The 19,551-nt window shown below is 33.7% G+C and overlaps 1 pseudogene; it reads right to left on the bottom strand.

Moving 5' to 3' along the window:
• Positions 1–18,422, bottom strand: part of LOC122610370 — a 32,970-nt pseudogene extending 14,548 nt beyond the window's left edge.
• Positions 18,423–19,551: the final 1,129 nt, after the last annotated feature.

The following is a 19,551-nucleotide window of genomic DNA, read 5'->3' as shown; positions in this document are numbered from 1 at the left end:
AAGACGTGATTCGTTATGTCAAGAGTGCGGAATCCTCTTGAGATAACTAGATTGCTATTGCCTTCCGTCGATTAATAAGCAATTAACCAACCCAAGGAGATGCACAAGGTTTGTTGTTCATGTAGTATATCACACGAAGGAACAATTAACCTTAATTTGTAGTTTTACCAAATAATACTCACCATTAACCTAATTCCGTAGATTAGGCCTTGTATTTATACTAGTTATGTATTGGATCGTATGGGCTTAGGCCTTAATCGTAGGATTAGGCCCGAAACAATAATCAATTCGATCTGCCTCGTGCTGACGTCAGCAAGAGGCCAGTCCTACATGCTGATGACGTCAGCACGAGGTTCGACCCTTTGATTCTTTGTTTTACTTCGTTTGACTCGTACATAACATCGAATCATCGTTTAAGTATTCTATGACACTTATAAACCTTGATTCTATGTTCTTGTACCTGCAAAACAATATATAAAACACAGACACAATACAAAACATCAACAGATATAATATTGAAGTTCAAACGTAATCATTAAATATCAACACAAGTTCTTATTTAAATGATTACAAACATAGTTCCTAAAACATAAACGATAATCAAATCTATGTTGCGATTTTCACAAACAAATTTGCATCTACACTTAGGGATGGTAAGTCTTGAGGTCCTTCCTCTGAATACTTGTAACAGCCTATAGCTGACATCTCGTTGTCTAGGGTACGTGCAAAGCTTAACCATTATATGGTGAGATTTTCCAAAATCGTTCTAATTCTTATTATAGGCAAACTGTAATTTTTAAACATGGATGAATATATGTGATTAACTGAATATTTATATTTGTGTGATGTTGACTTTTAAAATTGTTTTGTTAACCAAAAATAACATGAAGTATAAAATTTTCCTTATGAATATTTGATTATATATATATGGCTACCACTACAAAAAGAAAAAAATAAACAATGTTTTGATCTAAGCCATTGAAAATAAACCAACAAGTTAATCTTTACCATTAAAATTAATAGTCAACTTTGATAGTTGATTATGGCAATAATGCATTCATCCATAATTAAAAAGTCAATTAGTTATTAAGAAATAAAACATGGATAATAAAGATCCATCAAGTTGCCCTTCAAACAAAATTGCATCCGTAATATATATATATATATATATATATATATATATATTATATATATATATATATATATATGTTATCTAAAACTATGTTGATTATTAGATTTGAAAAAAAAAGAGTTCGTATAAGATCCAACTAAAACATATTGAAAATTTGATTCTAATTAAATAAATAATTAGATATTGATTTAATAATATTTTCAAATTTGGTTGATCTTTATCTTTATCTATACTAAAAGGTAACTGACCAAATATCAATTGACCAATTAAAATAGTCGATTTCATTAAATTATCAAATTAAACATGTGACTTAATTCAATTTATTAAAATTAACTTATGTTATCTACAATTAAAAGCAAAGCAGCATGGTTGGATCAGTGATAAACATCTTTACCTCTGGATACAGAGGTCATGGGTTCGATCCTCATCCCATGCAAAGGTTGGAGGGCCTTTTCTACCATTTAGGTAGAAACTGGAAGCAGCCTCTCTACTTAGGTAGAGGTAAGGTCTGCCTACATCTTAACTTCACCCATACACCGTCGAAGTATTGGGGCTCAAAACTCATAGAAGTCGGCACTGAGCAGTTACTTACTAACTTTCTATCTACAATTAAAAGCAGATATCGATAAAATAAAATTCTCTTGATAAATACAAATATTAGATAACTTATAATCTAGATAAATATAACTATCAAATAAGTTATCATATTTGTTGTCGACCTTAATTTTTTTAGCAAAAAACCCCATCTAAATTAATAAAACTATATAGATAAATACAATCAACTAAAAAAACCCAATTTATATAAATAAAATTAATTAATGATATACTCCTCAGTACATTACAAATTTTAGTCTCACTAGACATAATTATATAAATTTTTAAATTAATAAATCAATCCGTAAACCCAAACCCAATAACCAACCTAAAAAAATTGAGTTGACGGGTTAAATGAATATGTGAATTGATCTCAAGTTATATATGAGTTGATGGATTGATAGGTTGGCGGGTTGACTTCAGGTCATATAGGTTAGTAGGTTGACCCGGTCACCGACCGGGTATTGATTTAGTTTCTATTAGTTGATGAAGGTTGATGTATTGTATATGATTAATTAGTAGCTTTCCTATCGGATCCCTAAAAGATATAAATAAATAAAGAACCAATAGCTTTCTTATAATAAAATTAATATTGTTTCATAATTTAATATTTTCATTTGTATCTTTATGATACTACATTGGTGCCCGTGCAATGCAGCGGTAGTAACGGCGATAGTGATGGTGTGGTTATTAATATAAAAGTAATTTTATTGCAGTCGGAGATGTGATGAATTGTTGCGGTGTGATATGAAAGGGAGGATGAAGGGGACAAATTTTGAGTTATAGTTTTTGCTATATGTTTCTGCGTGAGGAAGAGATAGAGGTTGGATTTTTTTAAGACATTTTAATCACGGTCAATAAATGGAAATAAGGATATATTAAATTGGAGGGTAGATGTGTCATATCAGGTTCTTGAAATTAAGGAGGGTGGGGTGGGGTTTTTTTTTTTTATATAAAGGAGTATGGATGTTTGTATGTTTAATTTCAACAAATGATAATTAATAGATTTTATATATTAATCAAATTACAATTCCTTTCAAAGAGTATACTAAGAGATTAATATCAACTTATTTGATAGAGCTTTCAGCACAAATAAGCGTATTTATGAGCTGTAATCTAGATGTTACATGAAATTTGTCATTCTAATAAATTGTTTTAACATTTAGATTTAAATCTCGATAAGTTGATGTAAAGTAAATTAAATGCTTTACATAGAGAGTTACCTGAAACACTACACTACTAGATTCGCCTCCAATTTTGCAATCTGTAGAAAAATTATTTGTTGCGGTTTTCAAATCTATATATATATTCATAAACAGTTGTTATTTGTAGCATATCAGTTACTCTACTTGATGAGTAGCCTAGTTCTGTAAAAGTTAACATATATAATTGATGAGCGTCCATTTTGAGATAAAAACCCCTATTGAAAGACTTCATTTCTATGTCTAAATGAGTTTTTACTCCGGAACTATTAGTACTTAATGAATCGTATGTTTATGCAGGTTTACGGAACATGCGAGAGAGGGTAAATGACATCAAGTGACTCAAGAAGGAAGCCTATGAAGATTACAAGACACAAGGAAGTGATTCGGGCGCCTAACGAAGATGCGAGAGCTGCAACAGGAGTCACCAGCGCCGCTGGCCAACATCTAGCGTTGATCCTCAAGGAGCCAGCACCACTAGCCCATCAGAGCCCAAGACCAGCGCTGCTGGTAGGCCCACCAACGCCGCTGGTCAGCCAAGTTCAGCAACCGACTTTCATCTCTATAAAAGCCGAGCTAACCCTCAAAACCCTAAGAGGGAGCCGATTCAACATCTCTAGCCGTCCAACATCAACCCTAGGTCGACTTTGCAGATTTCCAGAACGTTTTGCAGCTTCTAACGCCTTTCGATCTTCATCCTCGGTCTAGATCTAGCTTTTCTATTTTACTTATTTTATTTGAACAATGTCTTTTATCTTCACAGACTTTGTTATTCCATTAATAATGCTAGGCTAGTAGGTTGAATACTTGTTTGGATCGATGTGATCATGTAGACGCTTATTGTTTTATTGTGTTTGTTAGAATCTATTGGAGTGTGTTTTACTGTTTATCGTAGATCCATGTTTATTAGTAATCCATAATATTATCGGTTCTATATCTGAACATATTAGATTAATTCTAATGGTTGTCTGTGATCAAACACTAGGACTAATATGCTAGGACAGAAAACGACTGGTCGGTCTATAACTAGAAGTAAAAAGTGATTCACTTATAACCGAGGGATCCAGAACCATAGTAATTAGGATGAATTGAATGTGATGCTTAACAATGTCAGACGCGATCCTTTGATTTGGAAACAAGCACTGTGGCCACCGAAGATAATTATATCTGGCCATGGCTTAAGAGCTGGGTAATTAAAAGATGAACTAGTAACACAAACTTTAGGTCATTAATGCTTAAACAATGAATCTAGTGAGAATTTGTTTATAAGTTAGTGTGAGTCTAGCGTCAACACTAGTAACTAGGCAAAGTGAATCTAACAAGAATCTGAGCCTTGATGAAGTTTTCAAGAGTCTAACACACCAGTAGGATAGTATTTGGTCGTACCATGACATCGGAGATGCCAAACAAGTATTTTAATTTAATTACTGTTATTAGCTTTTCTTCACTATTTTCAGACTAAGCCTCTCGCTGAATAAGTGGTTGTGGCTATTTTATTTACTTTTATTGCATTAGTATAATAGGAAATCGTGACAACCCCCAACCGCTAGAATTACACACATTATTAGATTAGGTAGTGCAAAGCGTCCCTGCGAACGATTCTGTAGCTTATCACTAGACTATACTACATTGACCGGGTTCTCTGCCCGTTAGTGTGGTGTATATTAAGATAGTTACTTGTACAATATTTTTATAAATTTAAAGATCCAAATAAAAACACCCATCAATAATTAAGACTTAACTAAAAAGAGATAATTAAGATGAAGAAACCGAAATACATTTTCAGAAATTCATTGTATGAATTACCTTCTATGGGGTTATTTGACTTGTTTGATTGGCGATACCAAATGAAGAATGCGAAAATAACAAATAAAAAACCTATAGCACCAACAAGTACCCCCAACTATGTTGCGCAAATTGCTAGAATCTGCTGTCAATTAAGTCCATGATATATATGCAAATAAGCTTTAGTTATATATACAAATAAGATATATGCAAATAAGTTGGGGATTTCTTCTGGAAGCATAAGATACATCTAACACCCGTCATTGTAAAAACCTGGATTTCAAAAACTTTTGTCAAACGACGTTTAAAACGTAGTGGAAATAGGTGTTAGACCTAAAAATGGTGTTAAAATGTAATATTTTAGAGATGGAAGGGGCATTAGTGAAATCTTAGATTTATGGTATAAATACCCCCTTCCACACCTAATTTGTAAGACTTTTACTATTTTCTTAATTAAAAACACACACATTCCACACATTTTCTCTCTAATCTTCATCCCTAACCTCCATACACACACAAACACCTTTTTACACACAAACTCCATAAATTGCACAAATCAAGCTTAAATTTGTTAATTACATTTGGTATCAGAGCAAAATAACTACACGTTAACGATCCAGAGCTCAATTTGTTGCAATTTCTATCAATTTTTCATCAATATTCAAATTTTTATCCAAAACCGTTTTCTTCACTGTTCATCATTTGATCATCTCACAAATCACATGAAATCACAATTATTTGTTCACCAATAGATTCCTGATAGTTAAAAACATAATCCTCTCAAATTTCACGTTCTAATTCAATCCGAATTGCGAGTTTGAATTTTCTGATTTTTTGCTCAAAATTTGGATTTTGAATCTGTTATGTTTTGAGGTGAATTATGTTAATCGGATTGTTGCTAAGGTGAAAACAAACAGTTTGCAAGTGGTTTCATGTTCTAATTCCAAGAAAATCAAAGTTATTGAAGTTTTAAGGTTCATCAATGGAGTTTTATGTTGAAACTGAACTGTTGGAGAAGATGAAGTGAAATTAAAACGATCTAATTTAGATCGTTTCAGTTTTACATACTTCATATTTACTTCAGTGATGGTAGCTTGTAAAACGATTCAATTTAGATCGTTTTGACAAGTGTGGTTGTGTTGTGAAGAATTGATTGTGGCTAACTGATCCTTTGGATTGGTTTTGGTCAATTCAATTTCTTGAAAATTCTGATAAGAAACCAAAACGATCTCTTTTAGATCGTTTCAGTTTTGGTGAAACCAAAACGATCTCTTTTAGATCGTTTCAGCTCTTTGATTCCAAAACGATCTAAATTAGATCGTTTCACCTACAAGTTTCCAAAATGATCTCTTTTTAGATCGTTCTACCTTTCATTCCTTTCAAGATCGTTTCACTTCCTAATTCCTTTTAGATCGTTTCATTTCCAATCCTAAAACGATCTTCATTTAGATCGTTTCAACCAAGATCATTCCAATTCAGAAAATCCAAAAAAAAAAAAAAAAAAATTCCCAAAGTTTACATTTAGATCGTTTCAAACGATCTTCATTTTGGCGGGAAAAATATTTTTTGCTCTTATGATCATAATATCCAAAGTTTACATGAAATCCAAAGTTTCGTGAGAACATTTTTCGGTGCGAAAAATTTGGAGGGAAAACCTGAAATTCAAAAATTCCCAAATTTCATTCTTCATTTGAATTTCAAACACAAATACCTTTCATTTCATTTCACCCTTGCTAAACAAAATGTCATATCCAAGGTTTTTAAATTCAGTCAAAAATGATTTCGTCTTCAATTTGTGGTTAACTTCCTCACCCAAGACACCTACTTTATCCGAAATAAAACTTCATAAAGATGGATTGTGTTCATGTTGTTCGTCGAAACCTTATCCAAGTCCCTGTCAGGTGATGAAGACATTGATTCATTCGACTGCAACTGAAAATAGAATAGAAGCCTTAGACCTAAAAATGGTGTTAAAATGTAATATTTTAGAGATGGAAGGGGCATTAGTGAAATCTTAGATTTATGGTATAAATACCCCCTTCCACACCTAATTTGTAAGACTTTTACCATTTCTTAATTAAAAACACACACATTCCACACAATTTCTCTCTAATCTTCATCCCTAACCTCCATACACACACAAACACCTTTTTACACACAAACTCCATAAATTGCACAAATCAAGCTTAAATTTGTTTATTACAATAGGATCACTTAAAAACTGCCCTAACCGAAATGGTCGGTACCTTTCATAAACGGTGTTACTAATAGCATCATCAAAATAATGTAAATGAAATCCAAGTCATGGCACCAATATAAATGCCATTCATTATTACATGTATCATAAACATAGGTAATCTAGACGATACATAGGTTATGGGAAGTCTAAGCATTGAACAATTTATGCTAGTCTTCTTTATTGCATCTACCCATCTCACCAAGCTAATCTTTTCCTAGATCAAACCCGCTTATCCTGAAGGACATAACATATTCATAAAAGCAAGTGTTAGCTAATAAAATTAGCTAAGTAAGATACACACATTTTGGTAAAACGTTCTTCATTTTACTTTCATAAAAATTTGTCATATTTTACTTATCAAAACATAATCACATTACATATTGTCCACAACAATCATAGATCAACCCATACTTCCCTTTCCCACATTGCATCACATTTCATTTCATATCAACATATACATCATATCATTTTATACTCACATCTTAATCGATATCTTATATCATATCAACATAGACTTACCATCTAAACATAACTTTATATCATATCTTGGCATATCACACATAAACGTGTCACACGTATTCATATTAGCACATATTCTCACGTCACATTATGATCTCAGAACGTAAAGCACGTATACTTCTCTCACACATATCTTATTATCAACTTAATCAACTTAATCAAATTCATCTCACTTCTTACATATCACACATAAACATATCACACATATATGTATAGCACATGTAGGACATATACTCCTAATTGTGCCTATGCATCGTTCTTATCACACGTCTCAACATATCTTATTAAATCCCACATCACATTGTAATCCCACGTCTTAAGTTACATGTACATCTTTCTCACATATTCATATATTTATCTTAATCAACTTATTCTCACGTCTTACATCTTTACATATTACGCACTAGCTTTACAACTAGCATGATTTCCCACATTTTACGCACTAACATTACAACTAGCACGTTTTCCCACGTCTTACGCACTAGCATTACATCTAGCACGATTTCCCACGTCTTACGCACTAGCATTACAACTAGCACGGGTTAAGCTTAACACTTCCCATATCAATCTCACGTATTTAGCTATAGCATTTCCCACGTATTTATATCTTTCTTACTTTTACTCACTAACACTAAGGCTAGAACAATTTCTCACATTTCACACTTTGCTTTAACATTAGGTATATTCATTACCTAACTAATCACACATCTACTTTAACGTTTTATCCCACTAACGTGCACAACTCATAGAAATTCCCACGTGTATTTAGTGAACTAGACATATCATACTTAAGTCCCACATATAAGCAATCACATATCAATATCAAGGCATATCAACGACATTATCAACAACACATATCTTAAACATATCATAGCTACGTCATTATAGGTATCATACTTCATATGCACATATATACTTCTACTTTAAACGTCATCATATCAACATAAATCATTTCAACATGCATATATTTCCACATAACCTCCCGCATAACCTGGAAAACCCAACACATATAAGATAATCCGATTAAGAGGTTAATTATAGAAAACCACATTTTGTTGTGCCTCCAGCGTGAGAAAAGTCGTGTATCTTACCTCGTAGAAGCACACAAGACAATGATTACAAATGCTACCAAGCCTTCAAATATTCTTGACTACCTATAACAAGTATAGAATCAATAATCTACCATAAACGAAACCCAATTAACACTTAGTACCTACATATGTCATATGGACACTTATATGTCACTTAACACTTATTTTAAACCTTAATAGTTTGGAAAGACACTTTATGAGTCTCATGAATCAATCATGAGTCGCATATTTGCAAACAGTAGCAAGTATAATACGACCATGATCAGTTTATGAGTCTCATATTTACAAAAGGAGCAACATAAATCAAACTTGATTAGTTCATGAGTCTCATACCCTTTTATGAGTCTCATATTAGCAAACAGTGGGAAAACATAACCGACAATTATCAGCTTATGAGTCTCATCCCCTTGTATGAGTCTCATATACTGTAGCTTCGAACAAAACTTCGTTTTTACAAACCCTTTACGACTTTAACACCCATTAACGACCTGGAGACTTACAATTAACATCTTTTATGGTAGAATTGATGACTTTAATTCATCAATTGATCACCCGAATGACCGAAATCGATAACGAATTGCAATTATCCCATCCCAAACCCTAAGACCAGAAACAAGATCAATATAATTGACTCATATGGTCACAAATCAAAGGGAATTCATCTATATTACCTGTATATAATCACAAGCACGAAAGATCTTGATCAAACTTCAATCAAACACCAAGAAACGTAGGGCTTTAGATGGAGAATTGATTTGCAAGGGAAGAGGGGGAGGCTTAGGGTTTCTTTCTTACGTTAAATCTGAAGAATGATAATTAGGGGAACCTAATTATCATATAACCCCTGGCCATAACCTCTTTAAGTCCCATCTTAAGTCCCTCAACTCTATAAACGTTACATCTAAGGTTTTTCTTTCTATCGTGAATACTTACTTACCAACACTTGACTTTCATAATTTTACTTTTAATTACTCTCATTCAGCCTACTTTAATCATAACATATTAAATACATAAGCATTTAATCACACAATCCAATTAAGGCACATAACTTGACAGAACCTATTGTTAACTAACGGACAAGTCAACAAGTCAAACATGAAAAGTTTAGGATCGTTAAACGATCTTGACAAACACGTTGGCTCAAGTTGAGACCGCATTGTGCAATGGCATACACTGTTGCATTACTTCGAGTAACGAGTCTTTTGGAACCAACAAAGAAATTTGATACTTTTGGTGTTTTTTGTATTGCAATTTAAAGATCTGAAAACAAGGTTTGTGCTGTTTTATCGAGCTGTTTTGGATAAAATGAAGTTGTATTACCACATTTTGCGGACCTGGTCATAGACTCGGCATAGAAGTTCCTATTCTCATACCTGTTTACATCTGAAAACCTTTGTGATTAACATATTGCATAATATTCAAAATGGACAAACGATCATCCTTGTTTACCTTCATATACAAAACACAATACATATATAGTATAGGTTATAAGTATAAAACAGAAAGTAAAATCACCTTATCTCACAATTGTCATAATAAATACAAGCATCATTGCCAATGCCACATATTTTTAGTTGATCAACAACTGTGTCAAAACAAGAAACACAATCTGCGGTCGAGAGATAATCCTTACACAAAGCTAGGCCATGGATGGATTCGCCACTGATTATTGTCTTAGCAACAACATGGTAGTTATTATCTTTAGATAACTGTTTTCTTAGGCTAGAAAAGGTGGTATTGAGGTTCTTTAGAAAAATTCTCCTATTCATAACCTTGTAAAAACTACAATCAGTGGTATTGAGCATAGTATTGTTTGTATCAATCTTTTGGGATGTCACTACTATGTCATGACTATCAAAAACAGAAGCCATAAACCAGTCATATACCACCATGATTGACAATTTGTTACTGGTCTCATGTTTTACCGTAGATGTTTGAGTTCCAAAAAGAGACAAGGCTTTGTTTTATATTAGGATTGTAGATATAGATATATATTCCATAATTTTAAGGTTCATGAACCATTCACATATGAACATAGATAATATTAAGTATAATTTGATCTGTTCATATGTGAACAAATATATGTTTACATATACCATTCATATATGAACATCAAGTTATAATATAATGATTCTCTCATGGTTCTTGTAATTTAAATGGTTCTCACATGAACCTTTTCATGTATATATATATTAATATATATTAAGAGAAAAGTTAATATGTGGTTGTTAGATACTATACCTAAGCTTAATTATAAACCCCTCACATACTAATTTGTTAATAGATAATTTTTTTTATGGATTAAAATGTTAAAATGTGAGGAGTCCTATATCGAAACTTAGGTATATAACAACCACATATTCCCTAAACTTATACATATATATATATATGTATACACGTGTATGGTCTCAAATAAATTAGGGAGTTTGCAATGGTCATGTGGTTGTAGACAGTGGTTGTCTCCTTTGGATGCCTGATGTTTATTACAAAAGTGGTAACATCGCAGCCACAAACTAACTTATTGCTTGCAGCATGTAGCCAACTGAATGCTACTAACCCAAGGAGTTTGTGAACGACACTTTTTTGGAGATTAAAAGGCAATTGTCCAACAATAACACATACTTTGCAACAGCCGAACGGCTACGCAGTTCAGAACCGGTCTACGTGATGGCACAGTGCCGTCGTTAGCATTAGGATGAGAGAACGTCAAGAGGCCTTTGTGGACTTAAAGGGAGCCTGGTTACCTTATACATACATATATAGATCATACATACATATATGCATGCATGCATACATACATACTTTATACATACATATAAAATACTTACATACATATATACTTACTTTATACATACATACATACATACACACATACATACATGTATGTCCTACATACTTCCATGTAATATGATATGGAACATGGTATTCCCATATAGTATTATACTGAAAAGGTTTTTGGTCATCTCTCCAATGATAGAGGTGACACATCTTCTTGGTGGTCAGAAAGCTAGAGTTCTCTTAGGAATTTGAATACTTCTTCTACATACGGAACACAATATGTTCTGATTTGATGTTGTTAGTGAACAAACCATTAATTCTTGAACTCGTTAAGTCAAGTTACTAAGTTGTGTGGATATATAATTGGTGGAATTATGTGAGAGTTGTGGAGAAGTGTACATGGCTAGACTTCAACTGTAACATCCCAAAACTTTTTGACGTTGACCGTTAACTTGCCGTTAGCGACCGTTAGCTACTATGCATTTTATATGTACTTACGTGAATTTAATGATCTACATGAGATATGTGTTACAGTGATTTAAAGTAATGAAATTAAAGTTGATAATAATTAATAAAGTCAATTAATGTTCCCGATATGATATAAGGGTCGATAAGTGTTCCCGTAGGCGTTAAAAGAGTCGTTAAGGGCTGAAACGAGTTGTAACGAAGTACGAGGGCCTAGATGTAAAGTTTTGAAAGTTCCTCCAGTATATATAGAGCATGTAGGTCTACCATAATTCTGGGAAAACAGATCTAAACCTTAGAAAAGTCTTTCACACAAAACCCTAGGTCAATTCTTCAATAACTAGTCGATTTTGGGGGATTCCGGAAGGATTTTTGCTCGGTTTTCGATCATTTCATCAACCCTACATGTATTATATCATCAATTGATTGTTGATTAAGTATTAAAGTAGGTTTTGTCCCTGTAGATTCGACCATGAGGGCTGGGGTTGCTGGAAGTTAATGTTTTCGGTTAAAAACGACGTTTTCGTGAGTAATATCATTAATTGAGTTGGATAACTACATCAAGATCCTAACTTTAATGATGAATTATGTTGATTATATGTATATGAGTAAATCCCATGTGGTTAATTAGATCCTTAAGTGTTTAATTAGGTTTTTGTATTAATCGTTGCGGTTTCGAGTCGTTTTGATGATGAAAAGGGGGATTCATGTTTGCAATTGATTCAAGGATCAATTGATGTTTTCAAAGGGTTAAGTAAGTCCTATTCAATGTTAATTTAATGTATAAAAGTCGTGGTTGGGGGTTGGGATTCATTTGGAAGGAGTTTGAAGTGAAACGGAAAAGTCATTGGCTGATCGCCCAGTTAGTGAGGCCCACTGGAATACTGGTGCACCCCACTTATGGCCATTTTGTGGACAGAATGGTTTTAGCGCTACCCACTGACTTTTTGGTGAGGCCCACTATCTGCACTTCACAAGTTTTGATCCGTTTGACTTACATAATGGGTATATAAGTGTCCTTAAGTTAATGAATGGTTTTATACTCTAGTTATAGTGGGTTTATACAAGTCTATTGACTATGAACTCGATATAGGTCACTTGGGATATTGTGAAGGTTGTTAACTTGTGTTTGGTGTATCGTTGCGCGTTCTTGAAGTAAGATACATGACTTTTCTCACTCTGGAGGCACAACAAAATGTGGTTTTCTATAATTAACCTCTTAATCGGATTATCTTATGTGTGTTGGGTTTCCGGGTTATGTGGGAGGTTATGTGGGAATGTATGCATGTTGAAATGATTTATGTTGATATGATGATGTTTAAAGTAGAAGTAAATATGTGCATATGAAGTATGATGCTTATAAATTACGTTGCCATGATATATTTAAGATATGTGTTGTTGATAATGTTGTTGATATGCCTTGATGGTGATATGTGATGGCTTATATGTGGCACTTAAGAATGTCTAGTTCACTAGATGCACGTAAGAAATGTTATGAGTTGTGCACGTTAGTGATATTAAATGTCGAAATAGATGTGAAACTAATTAGGTAATGAATATACCTAAAGTTAAAGTAAAGTAAAGATGTTGATAAGTGATTAGTTTAGGTGAAAGTGTAGCCTAAGCTAATATAAAGTAAAGTAAAGATGTTGATAAGTGATTAGTTTAGGTGAAAGTGTAGCCTAACCTAATATAAAGTAAAGTAAAGATGTTGATAAGTGATTAGTTTAGGTGAAAGTGTAGCCTAACCTAATATAAAGTAAAGTAAAGATGTTGATAAGTGATTAGTTTAGGTGAAAGTTTAGCCTAAGCTAATAAAGATAAGAAGTCTCGAGCATATGTTGTGTTAAGCTTAACCCATGCTAGTTGTAAAGCTAGTGCGTACGTGGTCGCTTGAGTGGCTCCTTGCGTCATAGTTATGTTAATCTAGTATTTCCGGGTGGAGTGACTAACCATCCAGACGGAATACTAAAAAGTGGTCGCTTGAGTAATTTCTTGCGGCATAGTTACGTTGATCTAGTATTTTCGGGTGGAGTGACTAACCACTAATGTTTAAAGCATAACAGAATGCTTAAAGTTGATTAAAGTTGATAAGTTTATCAGTTGAAAAGACGATAAGTTGACATATTGATAAGTTGATACGTTGATTAAAATTGATCAAAGTTGATAAGTTGATAAGATGATAAGTTGATAAGTTGATTAAGTTGCTTACGTTGATTAAGTTGATTATAAGTATGATTTATTATTAATAGGCACAATTAGGAGTATGTACCCTACTTGTGTTAGCGTGTATATGTGGGATATGTTTACGTGTATATGCTAAGTTATGAGATGTTGATTATGTTGAAGGTATATGATTATATGATATGAGATGTTAACTAAGATGTAATATATGTTGACATGTTAAGAAATGTTCATTAAGTTGTATGTACTCGTTGATGTGATGTGAAATGTGTTCGAATGTGGGAAAAAGGGAAGTATGGGTTGATCAATGATTGTTGTGGATGATATGTAATGTAGTTATATTTTGATAGGTAAAATATGACGAAGTTTTATGAAAGTAAAATGAAGAACATTTTATCAAAATGTGTGTATCTTACTTAGCTAACTTTATTAGCTAACACTTGCTTTTATGAAAATGTTGTGTCCTTCAGGATAAACAGGTTTGAGCTAGAAAAGGATTAGCTACTTTCATTTACGATTTATGAACATGTAATCATGATGGCATTTATGTTGGTGCCATAACTTGGATTTCATTTATATTGTTTTGATGATGCACTTTAGTAACACCATTTTATAAAGGTACTATCCGGTTACGGATGGGGCTGTTTTTGAAAGTGATCATTTTCCGCTACCATTTGAATGCCATTTGGCAAAAGTTTTTTGAAATCCAGTGTTTTTAAAAAATGACGGGTGTTACATCAACTAATGGTGGATGGAGTGGCGATGTGATGCGGAGGATGGGTGTATTTAAACACCGCTTGTGATCCACGTTGATGAGAACACCATGGGGTGGTAGATTGTTGTCATGAGTGAATGATCACTATTGAGAGCATAGTGAAAGATAATTATGGCAAACGAATGGCGGATTGTTATTATGAGTGAATAATAGATCATCGTTGTGATCCCGGGGGGTCTTTCAACGATGTAAAATACCAATTAAGTTAAATGGTCTTCTGTCCTTTGTTGTCGCCAAGCTTAACTTTTAGTAGGGTGAGTCAGATGTAGCAGTAATGGTGGAGTGAGAGTTTGTATTCATCAAAGTCGTTATACCTAGGTTTCATTCCAATGACAGGGATATCCCTATCACTTAATCAAGTGCATCGATGCTCTTCATTAAGTGATTAATCATGACACCTTTCTTATTATATATGGGTGGAGGTGGGTCAACTGGAGCAAGGTTTCACTTGTTTTGAATGCTCGACAGTTGTCTTGAGATCTTCACCAAGATAGTATGGGTTAAGCCAGATCAGAAATTTGCTTGCGGATATACTTGGTTGCGGAAAGAAACCATGACTTAAAAACTTTCGGCGAGTTAAATCTTTAAAATGCCATTTTCTCTTAAAACATGTTATTGTGTGACCCAAGTGTGGCAAAGGTGAGCTGTATATTTTGTTTATGTTTATCGACTTTAGCTTTGCTTCTATTGAGATTGGAGGTATCGGATTCAAGGCGATGGGCCAAGTCGACACATTGTGCTTATACAAAGTTCTAAAACGACTGAATCCAAAGTTTGTTCTTTATCATCATCATTTTTGTCAAAAGATGAGATTTTACCTTTTTCATTAGGACGTCAAAGTCATTGGAAGGTAGAGACTTGAAATTTGTCAAGAGGCGCATTTTTATTGTAAGCTAGAGTCACGAAACACATGATGTGGGTTGTCTCGATTTCCTCTTCCTCGTCCAAAGGGTGCCAATCTTTTTCTTTAGCCACTAGCCTTTTTTCCTTAGACTAGATTTTAAAAATCAACACCTTAGACTTAGCTTTAGTCTTGATGTAACACTGGCCTACTATTATTCGTGCTATATATTGATTGTAAATGGTGCAAATTGTCTAGGACGATACTAGCGTGACAACTATTTGAGAAAAATCGAGTTCTAATGCTTTGTGGACCTTTGAATTAGTTAGAAACTGTGTTGTTGATACGCCAGTATGTTGGTATGTGATCACGTTATGATAAACGCATGTCCGGAAATAATTTAAGCCTATGGGGTCACACGAAATAACACGGTAACTCTATATTATTAATTATTATATTAAAGTAATATATAGATTAAATATAATCACGAAATGATTAAGTAAACTAATTAAAAGGATTAATAGTGTTTAATTAATTAAAGAGGAGGTATTGGAGTGAAATTAGGAATAAAGAGTTGTTTCCTAATAACACTATGGGGGCCGGAAATTCCCAAGGCCTTAGACCTTGAGATTACTTGTCCACCAAGGTAAAACCCTTTTATCTAAGCCTATAAATAGAATGCAAGGGTTAAGGGTTTTTACATACAATCATACAATACAATTAGTTGTAGGTTTTCTCTCCTCTCTTCTCTTGGGTTCGGCCAAAATCCCCTCTCCATAAGGGTTTCAGTTTTTGACTTTTGGGTATTAAAACAAAGGGTTGTTTGGTTCGTGATTGGGTACTAGCATACGGTATAGGGGTGTCTAGCGTACGATCGTAGAGGGTTTTACTTTAAACCCTAAATAAAAATAATCTTATTAATAATATTATTGGAAGCTTTGTGCAAAGGTACACGTTTCAATTCTCTCTTTGTTAATTAATTTGATTACATATATGATTCTTTCCATTACGCACTTGTGAATTGCTACGTGTTTGTATGCTTATATTCTAACAGTGGTATCACGAGCCATATATGTGATCTATTAATTACAAAGATCAAAACTTGAAGGGAGTGGGGTTAAGGGTTGGTTGTTTTTTAATTAATTGTAAATTAGGTTTTCTTATTTTTTTTTAATTAAAAACGATTTTAATTAAATAAAAACAAGGGTTTTGTTTAATTAATTTAACTTAAATCAATGGATAATTGAAACCCTCTTAAGCAAGTTTTGAGTTTGTGAATTGACATGATTTATTTGATATAAATTGCATGTTGTATATCTTTTTTATTTAAAGTTGTTAAATAAAAAGTAAAATCACAACGAATTCATACAAAATTATTTGTGATTGATACTTATATATAGAGATATAAATAGCAAAACATGACAGTCCAATAATTAGGGTTTATTGTGTGACTCTGTGAATTTTTTGTGTGATTTTCCTGTAATGCGATAGTTCACTAAAAAATACATATCTTTTAATCTGTAATGAGTTAGAAGCTCAATTTTGGACTGTAGATAGTCGACACATAGGGCTACAACTTTGTAGTTCTGGTCGAAAGATGATTCTGACCAGAAACAGGTCTAAACATGTTGTGAAGATGCTTGAATTTTCTGGACAGCAAGTTTATGTGAATTACTTGTTCATTAAGTTGTTTAAAGGCCTATGCAATCAAAGTAACTTGATGTATGTGGCCCTCTTCTTCGGAAAGGGGGAGCCGACTTTAAACATATGCATGAACCATAGTGACCATGTTTAGGTGGTCCACCTTAACTTGTTACATGATTAATTAGTTCATGAGTTAGTAAGTTGATAATTGTAGAAATATTCGTGTTTTGATGCGGAAGTTATGTGATCAACAATGGTGGTTATGGTGTGTTAGTGTGTGTTCTTGAGATAGAAAGGTGTGTGTGAAATGATATGATTTCATATAACAAAGGAATGAGTTGTTAGCTTACAAAAGGTTATTAGGAATGAAGGATTGAGGAGTTTATATATCCTAAGGAAACTTACAAAATCTCCCCCTCAACCTTACAATTATTACATAAAAGTTCATAAAGTTAAATACAACTAAGCACTATTTTTGTATCTCTAACATTCTCTCCCTTAGTGCTTGGTTGTGAGCTTGGTAATCCATCATTTCTTCCTTTGATATCTTCTCCTCATGCTTGCTCTCCTTTGCTTGTTCTTTCTTTTCTTATAACTTTGAGCAGCAGTTGATGTTGATGGTTAGTCAATCTTAGCACTCCAGAAGGCTCTTTTCTTGTAACTATTCCAAGTGTCTTTCCAAAACTTCTTGGGAATGAAATGCCAGTTATCACCTTTAGGGCGTTCATCTGGCAGTCGGATATTGTCTTGAAAATTCACTGGAGGAATGTTGTGAGGACCATGCTTGTGACTAGGATTCCAAAGAACCCATGAGCCTGTCTCAGTATGTCTCACTCCTTCTTGAGCCTTGGGAGTCCTTTCAACAATAAGATCTCTTACTCTTTGACGTATCTCAAGAACAACTTTGATAAGTTTAATATGATTTCTCCTCTGAGACTTGATGTTGTCATCTTCTTCATCACCAGCATCTTCATCTATTGCACTCATAATGGACAAGCAGTAGTTCAAAGTACCATCAGAGTACTTTGGAAAATCTGAAGCACAAATGAAGATCTTTCTCTTTAAACGATTAATGAAGACGAAGCCATCCAAGTCTTCAATCACATCTCCAATTTGAAATGAATCTAGCTCATAACCTCCAGCTCTTTGATTTGGTTTTGTGAGGTTAATCATGCTAGTTCTTCTCTCTAAGCCGATCTAAAAGTCATTGAATTCATAAAATCTGATTATAGCTTGAATGTGGCTTTTCAATGCTTCATAGGCTTGAAGTTGATCTGGAGTCTTAATAATCAGATAAGCATATTGATTGTAGAGGAACAGAACGTCTGAGATCTTCAAGTGTTGAAATGATTCTTCTTGAACCATATACATACAACCATCTGCTCTGCGAACTTTGAATCTAACAAGTCTCATGTTGTGAGACATCAAGGGAACAAACAACTCTCGCACTTGTGTGATTGGTCTTTCAAACTGTCTATACCACCATTCTTCTCTCACCGAACTAACAGCATTCATCAACTCCATGTACTTATCTCTTTGATCTTTATGTCTGAAAAGAAAGAATGCTCTCAACCGATTCAATGTCATGTTCAATCTTTCAACAGGTGTGCAGTAAATCTGGAAAGCTCTTTCTTCAAGATATCTAGCTTTGCACACAATCTCATCGGGTTTTGTGCTTAGATCCAGAATTTGCTCATAATTCTCAACAAAATACCCTTCATTGATCTGCCATATTCTGCTTCTTGAGATTCTTGGATGTCTGACTCCTTGTGCAAGCTCACTCGGAGTCTCAAGATTCTCTGGGTTTCTCAAATGATATATAATCTCTTCAAATATATCTTTCCCATATGTTTCTTGCTGAGATTGTTCACTTGTTGGAGCATTATCAGGATCATCACTTGAATCGGATGAATCAGACTCATCATCTTCAGGTTGAAATAGATCAGGATCACTTGACTTGTCAGAAGTTGTGGAGTAATAATGTGAAATATTTTTGACAAGTGGAGGTAGATCATTTGAATCCGATTCATAAACATGAGTTGTAGAAGCTTGAGCTCGTGTTTGATCTTGATTGGTTTGTTCTTGATCTTGAATCACATCTTGTACAATTTGTTCTTGACCAACTTGTTCTTGAGTTTCATGACCCTCTCTGATATCTCTTCAGCCTGTTTAGCTTGTTGAGTTTCCTGATTTGACATGTAAGCAAGAAGTGAGTGAAAGATTGATCGTTTGTGAGAGGTGAGATGTGGTTCTTCGGACCTCAACCGATGCATGAGTGATACAATGAGAGTATCGGTTGATA

The sequence above is a fragment of the Erigeron canadensis genome, chromosome 8 (assembly GCF_010389155.1).
Source record: "Erigeron canadensis isolate Cc75 chromosome 8, C_canadensis_v1, whole genome shotgun sequence".
Lineage (NCBI taxonomy): Eukaryota > Viridiplantae > Streptophyta > Magnoliopsida > Asterales > Asteraceae > Erigeron > Erigeron canadensis.
This window is presented reverse-complemented; position numbering and strand designations above follow the sequence as displayed.